This window comes from Myodes glareolus, chromosome 3 (genome assembly GCF_982192425.1).
Source record: "Myodes glareolus chromosome 3, mMyoGla1.1, whole genome shotgun sequence".
Lineage (NCBI taxonomy): Eukaryota > Metazoa > Chordata > Mammalia > Rodentia > Cricetidae > Myodes > Myodes glareolus.
The window spans coordinates 101,862,325-101,874,959 of record NC_142028.1 but is presented as its reverse complement, the minus strand read 5'-3'; the positions used below and the strand labels follow the sequence as shown (position 1 = coordinate 101,874,959).

Sequence of the window (12,635 nt, the reverse complement as noted above, 5' to 3'; positions counted from 1 at the left end):
TTCCAAACGTAACATGGTAAGACTATCATAACGTTAATAATCCTCAATAAACAGTTGTTTGCTAACATTCAGGAGAACAGCAGCTTCTACCAATGTTTAAAATATTTGGGCTATCCTATATTCAGGCAGAGAGACGTCTATCAGTAAGAGTTGGGTGCCTGGCTTGCCTCCAGCATATACAAGTGAGAGTAAGGGAACCTTCCCCAACTAGGAAAAGGCGGTCTTACTGCAAAGGTGTTTCTCTCCAGTCCAGCCCAGCCCTGGCCAGTGTAGTCCTTGTTCTTCGGGTGTGCCTGTTTATCCCTACCACACCTACTCCTGTTCTGGCTCCACACCAAAGAACACACATACTCCCCTTTTCTTTACATGTCTGGGTGTCTTGGGATCGCTGGCAGTCCCTCACCTCCTTCTCTTCCCCTGTGTGTCCAGATAGGTGCACAGTCTCTTGTTTATTCAATTCCTGGCACATAGTAGGCGCTTAATGCCTACTTTCCCCCCCAGATTTGAATTTGACTTTTCTTTTCCTGTTTATCCATTCCTCTTAGCTCCACCCCTTCATTTTATGACCTCTTGATTTTTGTCCTTCAGAAGTGTCTGTACAAAAACCCAAGAAGCAGGACAGTCCAGTGGAGAGAGCCTGGATCTTGGGGTCAGAAAGGCCTGAAGTCAAATTGCCACTTGACTACTAGCTACCATGATAAACGCTAGTAAGTTACTCTTTGGACCTTGATTCGTGCACGCGTACCTTCTAATTAAAAATGTTTAAGTCGCTGTCCTAAATAATGGGGTTCATTATGATACTTTACACATGCAGACCATTGTGCTTTGATCACATTCTACATCTTTAAAATTGGTATTAAAAGGTTCCTATTAAATCATTGTTGCTAGGACAAAGAAAAAAAATCGGATCCAGAGGATGTGACAGTGTTAGCTGCCTAAGCACTGATTGTTGGATGGTCACTCTTGTCGCTCCACATTTCAGAACAGATCCTTCTTAACCATTTCCTTAATCGTATTCATTGTGGAATGGAGCATTCAGCACCAAACTTAGCCTTTGAAAGCATTTAAAACACAGATATGTGAGGGGCATAAGGTAGATTCGTAGAGCCCATTTCAAGTATTTTTTTGGCACTGAATTTACCCATCAAATCCAGATTGAGCATTCACAAGTCCTACGCTCCAGGTAAGATACAGTTCTTCATGTGTCTCTTTTGCAAGTTAAAATCAAAATACGAAAATACTAAATTTTATGTTGTTTCTTAACTTTCCATATAGTTAAGTGACTACTCTGAGACTTTTAAAAAATAGCAGATGCTTAAAATGATAACAGCAGCCCTTTCCTTTCTCCTCTATTGTGTCTATTTGGTCCACAGGATCTGGAAGTTTAAAATGCAGAACAACCATCAGTCAGTGTTTGTAAACCCTGAGACCACTTGTTACTTATTTTGAAGTTTCACCCTATCTGGACGCTTTAAAAAGAAAACCTGTAAGTAAAAATACTGTCCTCTGTGTGCATGTTCCCCATATGGCTTCAGTATTCTACTGTTGGCCATGAGAGACTAATACTTATCTCCTACGTCATCTCAGTGTCTTGGAGCAGCCTGGGATTGTTCAGACCCTCTGCTAGTCTGAACGGATAGCAGCAATGTGGGGTGCCCGCGCAGCAGCCAGTTCCTTCACATCCTTGCCAAGAGATAACTCTTCAGTTACCAAGCCCTGTGGTCCTCACTAGTCCTTTCTAGCCCCAAGTAAATCAGGATATCACTAAGGCAATTTTGGCTATTACTTTTCTTTTTGGAGGGTAGGCAATCAACACTTGATTTGGTATGAACGTGGAATGCAGCCTTGCTTAAGAAACGGGAGGAAAAAAAATGGGAAACTTTGCATTAGTTTCTCTTGCTCTTGGAACAAAGCAAAACACAATGATTCATAATTTCTTGAATCTGGTCAGTTTTGGTTGTCATTGCGTTAGAAACGATGTCATGGAAGATATCATAAGACCCTGTAGGGTCAAGCCTGACGGACCCGCTGACAGGGTATGTATGGCAAAAGAGAGGGCAAGAACCTGGGTCCCTTGTTAAGGTCGCTGATCCACTGCCCCAACAACTAGGGCCACGGGGATGGTTCTTACTGTCTGAGCTGTTCTTAGCTGCTTTCTGTTACGAGCATCTGAAAGCACACCAACCAATTAACATCAAGAACAGCTTGTACTGTTTATGCATTCTCTTCAGAGATGCTTCGTAGAGATGCCTGCTGCTAACTATAAATATTTGTCCTCAATAAATTGAATTTCCCCCCAAACGTCAACTCTCCTCATGAGCAAATTGTTCTTGCTTTCACCAAGTTTCTTTAATTTACCAGCTACTTTGTGATTTTTTATCCTGTCCTTGTATCGTCTGGACTAAAAGTATTATCTTTCTTTTTTCTTTTACTAATATTAATTTTATCAAAATTTTGAAATGAATACTATCCCATAGTAACAAAGCAGAAAAATGAACAAATCTCACAAACATAAATTTAAATTTTTATTTGATAGTTACATATTTTGATACTTGTATGGTAAAAAAATCACTTATATTTGCACCAGATTTTAGCAACGTAATTGTAGTTTCAAAAATTTAGCTGTGTGTTTCTATGTGTGAATTTTAGCTCATAAAGTTTCAAATTTAAGATATGAAAATGCGAAGAAACATTTAGCATTTTTTCTTTTTGAATCTATTTCAGCTAACATAATAACTTCTAAGTTCATCTATTTTTCTGCAAACATCACCTTATTTTTAGAAATTAAAAGAAGTTTATTGTGTTTGAGAACTGCATACATTGTATTTTGATATTTACCCCCTTCACCTCCCAGATCTACTCCCCCATTCCAATACGTACTCAGCTTCATAACCTCATTTTAAAAGGAACTATCCATTTACTGTTAGGTGTGTGACCATCCTCTGGAGTGTGCTAGACCTCTCAGGGCCACAGGCTTAAAGAAAGATAACTTTGCCTCTCTTGGCAGCTGTTAGCTCCTATGCATTCAATATCATTTCTATAGTTTGTTATCCCCTTTCATTTGTAAATTAGATACTTTTATTTAAGTAGGAACTTTCTGTTTTACCATAAATGGAAAGCCAGTATCATTTGTCTTTCAAGGAAGATTATCATCAAAAGAAATTCCATGGGCAAATTATTACTCTCTTGTCAGATAAAATTATCTGTGAAGACAGAGGCTGTTCTTACTATCGAAAAGAGTGTGACAGATGTGGTAAAATTATTTCACTACCACTTAGGCCTATTTGTTTTCCATAATCAGAAGAACCAAAAGAAAGTGTCCAAGTGGAGTCCTTTACTGTTTAAATGCGTCTAACGTCATGTCAAAGTCATCTAAAGCTACCCGGTAGCCTACTGAGATACTAACTGCCTTCCCGTAGATTCCCCTGCAGAGCCCCTTGTCCCAAGCCGTACCTGCTAGAGTGAAATTCAAAGGGACCCCCCTTCCCCAGGAGAAGAGACAGCCTAGGAAGCAACCCTTAATTGCTCAGATTATAGAAGGTCTTGGAAGCAGTATTGCAATTTATACATATATGTACTTTACACATATCCATATTATACATATACACCATGTATGCAAAAAAAACCCCCAGCAATTTCTGATTCTCTGCATTTCAGTAGTGTTGAAGTCTGTGGACTCATGTGACCCAATGAGAATTTCTGATAAACTATAGCTCTTTTTGCTCAGGCAAAAGCATGACTGCATTCACATGCACCACACACATACACCACTGTAGAGATATGATCATACATGTGCACACATGGAGCTTTCACAGCTCAGAGTTTAGAACTCTAGATAGCATTCTGTATATTTCACAGATACAGTTTGATTCAGTTCACCGAAAACTGTGGTTGGATGTAAAACATGGGTTTTGAACGCACCTGTCAGTGACTAAGAGTGGTGTGTTAATTTAAATGTGCTAAATTGGAGCACTCCTTTCCCCTCCACGGCTGCTTTGAACCGACCTAAGTTTCCCTGGTACTGCCTTTCGAGAGGCTCCAAGAATGAGGTCAAACTCTATAAAAGGAAAATCGACCAACCCTTAAAGCCATCCTCGTGAACTTTAAACACCACTGCGTGTACCTAGTAAAACTGTCTCCGGGCACGTCGAATCCCAGGCTTGGGTGGAGTTCACATGGGTTGTTTTGCTAAAATAAACAAAAATGACTGCGAACATTGGATTGCTTTTGTCTGAACTCGAGTGTCTGGATGGATCAGCACAGTAGTGCACAGCATACCTGTTTGTCAAACCAAAGAGAAACTCAAATAGGCACTTACTCCTTACCGGTGAACACATCAATTCCACAAGGTTGTAATTTGTGGTGGTCCATTTGCTCCTCAAAACCACCCCGCACATTTTCCAGTTGAATAATCCTTCCTTTAAAAGGCATGGGATGAACAACAATGTTAACTAGGCCATTTTAATCTCTAATTTAAAAAGATATTTTAAAATTCAACTGTAGATCTAATAAGACACACTCTCATTTCCAGAACAAATTTCATTTAGTGTATGAAACTAAAAATCATAAACTGAATATATTTCTCAAGTTTTTAATTTAAATTTATTATTATATCGAGATAGTAGTTAATTTCAAGCAATCATAGATGGCTAATTCAAATTTGAAAAGAAATTTGAGTTAAAAGTAATTGACAAACATACTATAGGCATGTATGAAATTCTCAAACCAGAGAAACGTAGTTGAAAAATATCAAAAACTTATCATTTTAACAGGATATATTTTTTTGCACAGCAGATTTTAGAAAAATAGCATAAAAACCGTACAGCAGGTCACAGGCTCATTGCTGCAGCGAACCCCCTTATTTACATTAAGATCCACCCACCAGTTTTCTTCAGTTTCATGTTTGCTCATTCATGAATTGGCCAAAGACCAATATGAAAATTACCAAATGTCTCAAAACGTTTTCTAGCCAGGCAGTGGTAGCACACGCCTTGAATCCCAGCCCACGGGAGGCAGAGGCAGGCAGATTTATGTGAGTTCGAGGCCAACCTGTTCTACAAGAGCTAGTTTCAGGACAGTCTCCAAAGCTACAGAGAAACCCTGTCTCAAAAGAAAAAGAAATGTTTTCTAATGTCAGTAAGAATGAAGTCAATGTGCTTTACTGAGCTTTGAGCTTCATTTTTGTCTCTAGAAGGGTCTTAGATTTACTATCTTAGTAGTACCATGAATTTGTAGCAGCCACAAATGAAATATGAAACTTTCATTACTTTTTATCTTTGAAAATTGCTTTTTCAAGAGCAAACAAAAATTAGCTAAATTTAGTCAAGATGGGCATGTTACACTGAATTGGGCACATAATTTAATTTGATGTCAATTAAATTATAATATTGTCTGTGTGGCCTGTAAAAATGTAAACTCTTTGAGTTGCTTAACTTAAGGAGTGGGTTATCTGTGCCGACATTTTCTCTGCTGATGTTGGAGATAGAAGGTGAGCTTTGTGAAATGCTTTAAGGTATTTTTGATGAATATGTGGGAATGTGATTTTAGCAAGACAAGATGAGCCCCTTTGGGTTATAGAAAATACACAATTCTCTCATTTAATGATCAAAATGTTTGATGTGACCAAGCACACATAGTGTTTGTTGCAAGGGTTGGAGGTTAGGAATAAGCGACACAAGGTAATAAGAATAGGCTGAAAGCTCTTTTTAGGAATCTAGCTGGGCGGTGGTGACACATGCCTTTAATTCCAGCCCTCAGGAGGCAGAGGTAGGCGGATCTCTGTGAGTTTGAGGCCAGCCTGGTCTACAAGAACTAGTTCCAGGACAGCCTCCAAAGCTACAGAGAAACCGTCTCGCAAAACAAAAACAAACAAACAAACGAAAAGAAAACTCCAAATCACTGAGGTCAATATTCTTAATAGTATATAATATATACATGTCTGTATATATGTGTCCAAGCAATATCTTTTATTATTGATTGTATTCTTAATGATTAAGCTGTGTACCATTTACACGAATGCTTCAAATTGGTGATCAACGGCAAATGTTCCCTCACAAATAATCTCCTTAAAGCAAGAGCCAACCTTAAATTTCACTAACCTTAAATTTCAATAATTTCTAGACTTTTCAGAAATCATTTTGGTTCAGTTCAGTAATCATAGAATGTCTTAGTGTGTGGTCCTGGGGCTACTAATGTAAACTTACCTGAGAACCAGTTTAAAGGTCTAGACTTCTGAGCCTCTGAGCTACATCTCTTTCCCTGTTATCTGAAATTTTGGCAGGTCCCAGCGTCGCTCACACATTAGAAGACTGGAACCATTGTCCCAGAGGTGCAGTCTGGAGACTTCATTTCTGTCACTCAAGGAAGTAGTGAATGACTTTCCCATCTCTATGGTCCTGGAAAACTGCTGTTTTTTTTTTTTTTTTCTTTTTCTTTTTTAACAGGGAAGGGAGAATTGAGTTGTAATTCCTCCAGGACTCCGTCATCTTCCTTCTCATCAACATTGTCGTAGTTACTGTTGTCACTTATTGAACATTTCCCATATGCCAGGCTTTGTGCTAATCGCCTTGCAAATGTGATCTCATTTAATCCCAACAGTGGGTTTTATGATGGATAGAAAGCAGGAGCTCCGGTTCCTACAGCTGCCTCAGGATCCAGCCAGAAGCCAACTTTATGGCTTTCAGGGATGGCTCTTCCATGGCTGCGATAACCTGAACATAGAGGACTAGAAGGATGGAAAGAGAACATTGGTTGTATGCTCTCAGCCAGCCAAGTACTTCACATTCATGGCTGCTGTGTAGTTCATGCAAGAAGCTATGTTTCTGCCTTCCTATTACAGTGTTTAAAGCTGGGCTTCAGGAGCTTGAACGTTCACCCAAAGTTACGTTGCTGCTGGTGGAAAAAGCTCTTATTAGGGTAGGGACCTAGTTCTCGCTAGGGTAAATTCGAGGGATATTGCTTTTCTTCTTTCTCCATTAAACCCAAGTTTTCGGCTAAGCTTTCTGTCATAAAACTTTATGATTTATAGCAAATTAGTAAACTGTATTGTGGCACTGTTGATTAATTTGTAAGATAAGAACAATGTAGTGTGGACGTCAAAGGGACTTTATTTTTGAGGATTATACAACGTTGAATACTATAATTCACTTGAAGCAGTGCTTCCAGATTTAAGCACTCTGCTAATATCATTAAACCTTGAGAGCAGAAAACATTCAAGAGTTAATTTTAGGGAGGACTGAGAGATGACTTTCTAGTTTAGTATCATTCTTAGCGAAAGCAGTGAGCGGTGCCCTGTCTTATAAGATGGGAGACTGTATCCAGGGTTGGAAGAAACCCTTGTGGATAAGGGGGAGTGCTCAAAATCACACCAGAGTGGGGAGAAAAATCCTGGAGAAGAGGTGATTGCACTGCCATTGAGCTCTTGTTTACCAAGGGAAGAAGGCTAAAACGCCACTGCAGAGATCTGACTTAAAACAATTACTTCTAATTAAAATAAATCATGACCATCACTAGAAAATATATGTTACTTTTTATTTGCATAATAATAGGAAGTGCGTGTGTGTGGTTTTGACCTGTGCAAGATACCTACAAGATAGTTTGGATAAAGATATGAGGGCAGTTAAAGAGAAAGACTTAGAAGGCACATTTTTAGACTCAGGACTCTTTAGCCATACACACGAAAGCTAAAGGGACAGAAGAGAAACCACAGAGGCAATTGATTCTATAAACACAGAATCACCCACCAGCTTTTGGGGTGCATGTAGTAGCTTGAAATGACTAGAAAACAGAAGAAAAATGACTTAGAGGAAATCACAGAATGAATTAACTCCAGAGATGATAAAGTGTAAGTACTTTCAAGAAAAAGACTTCGCAAGGATATTTGAGTGCCCCTTTTTATTTAGGCCTGAGCTGGATGTTAAAGGAAGCAAAATGGGATGGATTCTAGTCTTAGGCCCAAAGTCCAGAATTGAACACTGGTCCTCCTCCTGACATGTGTGCATGGCAAACTGAGTTGGGTGTGACAGTAATTTTCTGGGTGTGAGACTGTGTATCTGGGGCCTCTGCTTGGCCAGCCCATGGATTCTCCTCAGACTCTGGTTCCAGCTCATGTGGAGATCTTTAATAAAAGCGATGACAGAGGTCTGTGAGTGGCGTGTGACAATTAACTGAAGTGACACTCACAAAGGTCCAATGGCTTCAGGTAACTGACTCGGGACTATCTGAGGAAAAACAGTCAAAGCCAAGAAGAGAGGATAAAAGCTACATGGGCCACAGTTATGCTTGTCCACAAAATTCAGGTCTCTTATTCAGTATCCACATATTGCCAAACTTTTAGTAACTTGGCGCTTATAACTTTATTATAAAACAAACTAAAAGAAAAATAACTATTTACGAAGCCCCAAATGACCTCATTACAATACTGATTCTAGATTTCTAGGTAGACATTGACCACAAGTGAATGACTGAGTGCATTAACGAAATGCAGCCCTCAAATGGATTACAAACCTAAGCATGGTTCTTTTATAGCTGAGGGTTCCCCAAGAACGTGCTCCTCTTAAGATGAAAACCAGGTAGGAAGCAGTATTGCTGAAGGCTCCATGTTTATGCTTTGGGGCTCTGTGTAGCATTCTGACCTCAGGCAAGGCAACGGACCTTTCCCCACGCTTGCTGGTTGTTCGACTGTGGCTTGTAGTGACATTTAGACTGTCTTTCACCATTTTAGTCATGTTGTGGGGCTGCTTAGGAAGAGCTGAGGCTGTGAGTCAAGCAGTCACCTCTCACTTACAGTTCAAAGCTGAGATGTGAAACAGAGAATAAAATCCCCTTTCCCACGCACTTGTGTCATGGTTACGGTCCTGGAAGAAACTTAGAAGGTTCCAGTATTTAAATTTAAATATATTTAAAATATAATAATTTAAATAGTATGATGAAACAATAGCAACAAAACATTCCCCACCATATAGACAGAGCAGTGTTCATTTTGTGTTAAACAAGGGTACGAGATCAAGTCTTTATGACGGTTAGTATTTAAAACTGAAACGTCTTCGGGAGGGGAAGAATTTTATTGAATGTGGTTACCCACAGAAGCTGGGGAGGGCTAAGGGTGTGAGTAAGAATTAGGTGTATATATATTTTGTTACATGATTTTTGAAGCAAAGTGTATCATATGCTTTCAAAAACAGGGCAAAAATGGAAGGACAAACTCCACTTGATAATGCAACATAGCCAGTGGTGTGTTTGTTTTTGGGAACATTCAATCCCTTCTTCAGCAGATGTTCCAGATGCTGAAAAAGCTGCCACGCTTACAGCGCCAACCCTGCCAATTACTTGAGATGCTCTCTCCACTTCAGTCCCCTCAGCACCCCTTCCACATGGACATCACCGATCATGTTCTCACAGGGCAAAACCAAGTACTGGGAACTGATCTAAGATCAGAGAGGCAACTGTTTCAGAGCCCGTGACTGGCATCTTTCTCCCTTCTCAGCCAGTGCCCTTTCTCCTATACTGAGCCGACCACACCTTTCAAACCAGGATGTGTTGACCACACCCAGAGACCAAAGGACACACTGGTTTGATCCACAGAGTCGAACGCTTACCCTGTTCTAAGTCCGGTAACAATGCTTTCTGGTCTGAAGAAAGACAGCAATGGTGGAGACAGGCGAGAAGGCAAAGAGACCACCTACCAGCAAGAACCACGTTGGACAGAGTTAAACACAGGCAGCCTGGCATTCAGAAAGGACAAGTTTGTGGCAGCTTTCCCAGCGCTGGGCCTTGGGGGACAAACGCTATTTAGCCAGCAGAAAAGGCCCTTAAGTGCATTCCTAGCAGCGGGAACAGCCTGTCCGAAAGCACAAAGTTCTAAGAGAACCCTCCATTTCAGAGGACCAGCCAGTAGTTTGGCATGCTGAGAGCTCAGAGTAGTGGAGCGGAATGAGGCAAGAAACGGGAAAGGGGCTCGTGAAATTTAGTTAGACTTTACCCTGAAACAATGGAAGACTGGGAAGGAGTTTGAATAGTTGAGTAAAAGGGACTGAAAATCTAGAACTCTGGGAAATTGGCAGGATGGATGGCTATGGATAAAAGGATCCGTGTTTGATGATGAAAGTTGTTTGGAAGAATGTTTTATCATGTTTTTTATTTGTTTGTTTTTGTTTTTTTTTTTTTGAGACACGATCTCTATTACATAGTGCTAGGTATCCTGGAACTTGCTGTGTAGACCAGCCTGGCCTCAAACTCACATTGCAATTCATAACAGTAGTGAAATGACAGTTACGAAGTAGCAGGAAAAATACTTTTAGGGTTGGGGTTCACCACGACATTGGGAACTGTATGAAAGAGTCGCAGCATTAAGAAGGTTGAGAACCCCTGCTCTGAGGGCACAGTGGAGTGAGTTTTAGAACATATGCTGAGTGGTGTAACCAGCCTCACAGCCATTTGGGAGCATTTCATCCCCTAATGCCCTTCACGCCTGTTCCCACCCCCAGTCCCAGGGAACCTCTAATGTGTGTTATGTCAATGGCTTTATATTTTGTATTTTATGTCAAAGGAATTTTATGTAGAATCCTTCCTTTAATATGTTTTGAGATCATTCCTTTAGGATGTTTTCAGGCCTATAAATGGTAGCAGCTTCAGTCTCTCTGCAGATAATAAGTAGTGTGTGGAAAAACCATATGCTGTATTTTGTTTTTCCATTAAGTGGTTGAAGGCCATTTTAGCTTTCCCTACCACTCGCCTGCGATGAGTAAGTCTGCCAAACATTCCTGCATATGTCTCTGTGTGAACGTATTCTTTCCCTCTTACGTGGCCCTCAGAGAGTAGGACTGTTACATGGGTGGCCACTATTTGACTATTTATGGAATTGTTAAACTGATTTTCTGAGTGCCTATGTCATTTTATATTCTAACAATGTACTAAATAATGTGTGAGGGTCCCCACTTCTCATTCTTGCCAACAAATGTTTGTCCTTTTCTTTTGGCAGACTGAAGTTTACAGTGTCATTAGCATTTTCCTGATGAATATCGATGCCGACAATGTCTTATTAGACATTCATCATCTGGTGAACTATCTATTTAAATCTTTTGCACATTTAAAAACTTGGGCTGCCTGTCATTTTGCTGTTGAATTAGAGTTTTTGGTAGTCTAAATTTTCATTTGAGAATAATAGTACATTATTTAAAAAGCATATTTCTCTCTATATTCCTGAAATTATTTTAAATTCCTCTTTCAGAGGGAGCCTTCAAGGGAATCTCTTTTTACAGACTAGTCCATGACAAAAAAAAAAAAACTATTATGAAAATTGGTGTGTTCCTTCGTCATTGTCGTCTTCCCTGACAGCTGCTATATGAATCTTGGCTTTGTAGACTTATCGTCATTCTGTGTCTTAGCGGCCCTTCATAAACAGATAGAAAAAGTCCACCTAACTGAGCTAGCTATACACTGCTGTGAATTCACCACAGTACTCTCAAACTGAAATTGGGAGCTGGAGGAGGCAGTGCCAGTTTTAAAGTTTTTTTTCTCAGTTTATAGCTTATATTTTTATATTTAGCCTGAAATAACTGCCCTTTTCAACAAATGTATGTCAATGTTTATGATGAAAGGTCACTGTAGTGGAAAATTGTTCCATGTTTAAAATATATGTGTATATGTGTGTGTGTGTGTGTGTGTATATATATATATATAACATATATATAATGTACACTTTTTTCTTTATTATTTTTTATTTCTTTATTTTTATTATAAATTTTTAGTACAATTATTTTCTCATTTTACATATATCCACATTCCCACCCCCTTCCCTCCTCCCGCCCAACCCTTCCCCCAGTCCCCCCCCACCCCCGCATTCACTCCTCAGAAGGGATAATGAATTCAATGGGGAGTCAACAACAAAATCTGACACTTCATTTTGAGACAAAACCAAGGCCTTCCTCCCTATATCTAGCCCGAGCAAGCCATCCCTCCAGAGAGAATGAATTCCAAAATGCCAGTTCAAGCCCTAGCAATAAATCCCGGTCCCACTGCCAGTGGCCTCACGGACTGTTCAAGCCTCACAACTGTCCCCCTCATTCAGTGGTCCTAGTTTGGTCCTATACAGGTTTCCCCGCTATCAATCTAGAGTCGGTGAGTTCTCACTAGCTCAGGTCAGCTGTGTCTGTGGGTATTACCATGATGGTCTGAACCCCTTTGCTCCTATTATTGCTCCTCCTTCTTTTGGACTGGTCTCTGGAAGTTTGGCCCAGTGCTTTGCTATGGATCTCTGCATCTGCTTCCATCAGTTGCTGGATGAAGGCTCTATGATGACAATTAAGGCACTCATCATCTGATTACAGGGGAAGGCCAGTTAAGGTATCCTCTCCACTATTGCTTAGAGTCTTAGCTGGGGTCATCCTGTGGATTCATGCGAATTTCCCTAGTGCCATGTTTCTCATTAGCACTTTGATGGCTCCCTCAATCAAGATATCTTTTTCCTTGTTCTCCCTCTCTGTCCTTCCCCCTTCTTGAGCATCCTGTTCCCGCATAGTCTCTTTCTCCCTCCCCTTCTCCTCTTCCCCTTCCCACACTCCCAATCTTTTTAGGAGATCTTATCTGTTTCCCCTTCCCAGGAGGTTCCATGTATGTGTATGTTTCTCTTAGGGCTC

General features: G+C 40.2%; 2 long non-coding RNA genes across 3 annotated transcripts; one reads left to right on the top strand and one right to left on the bottom strand.

The window, feature by feature from the left end:
- Window positions 1–361: 361 nt before the first annotated feature.
- Window positions 362–1,768, top strand: LOC125412354 (uncharacterized). The gene is made up of 3 exons (XR_015737375.1): window positions 362–707; window positions 1,374–1,486; window positions 1,588–1,768. It is a non-coding gene; the product is annotated as an uncharacterized LOC125412354 (long non-coding RNA).
- Window positions 1,769–6,857: 5,089 nt separating this feature from the next.
- Window positions 6,858–10,120, bottom strand: LOC146895085 (uncharacterized). 2 transcript variants are annotated; one of them, XR_015000835.2, is made up of 3 exons: window positions 9,597–10,120; window positions 8,506–8,865; window positions 6,858–8,219 (listed from the first exon to the last, which is right to left on the bottom strand). It is a non-coding gene; the product is annotated as an uncharacterized LOC146895085 (long non-coding RNA). The 2 variants fall into 2 exon arrangements; XR_015000834.2 differs by having other exon boundaries at window positions 9,684–10,119.
- Window positions 10,121–12,635: the final 2,515 nt, after the last annotated feature.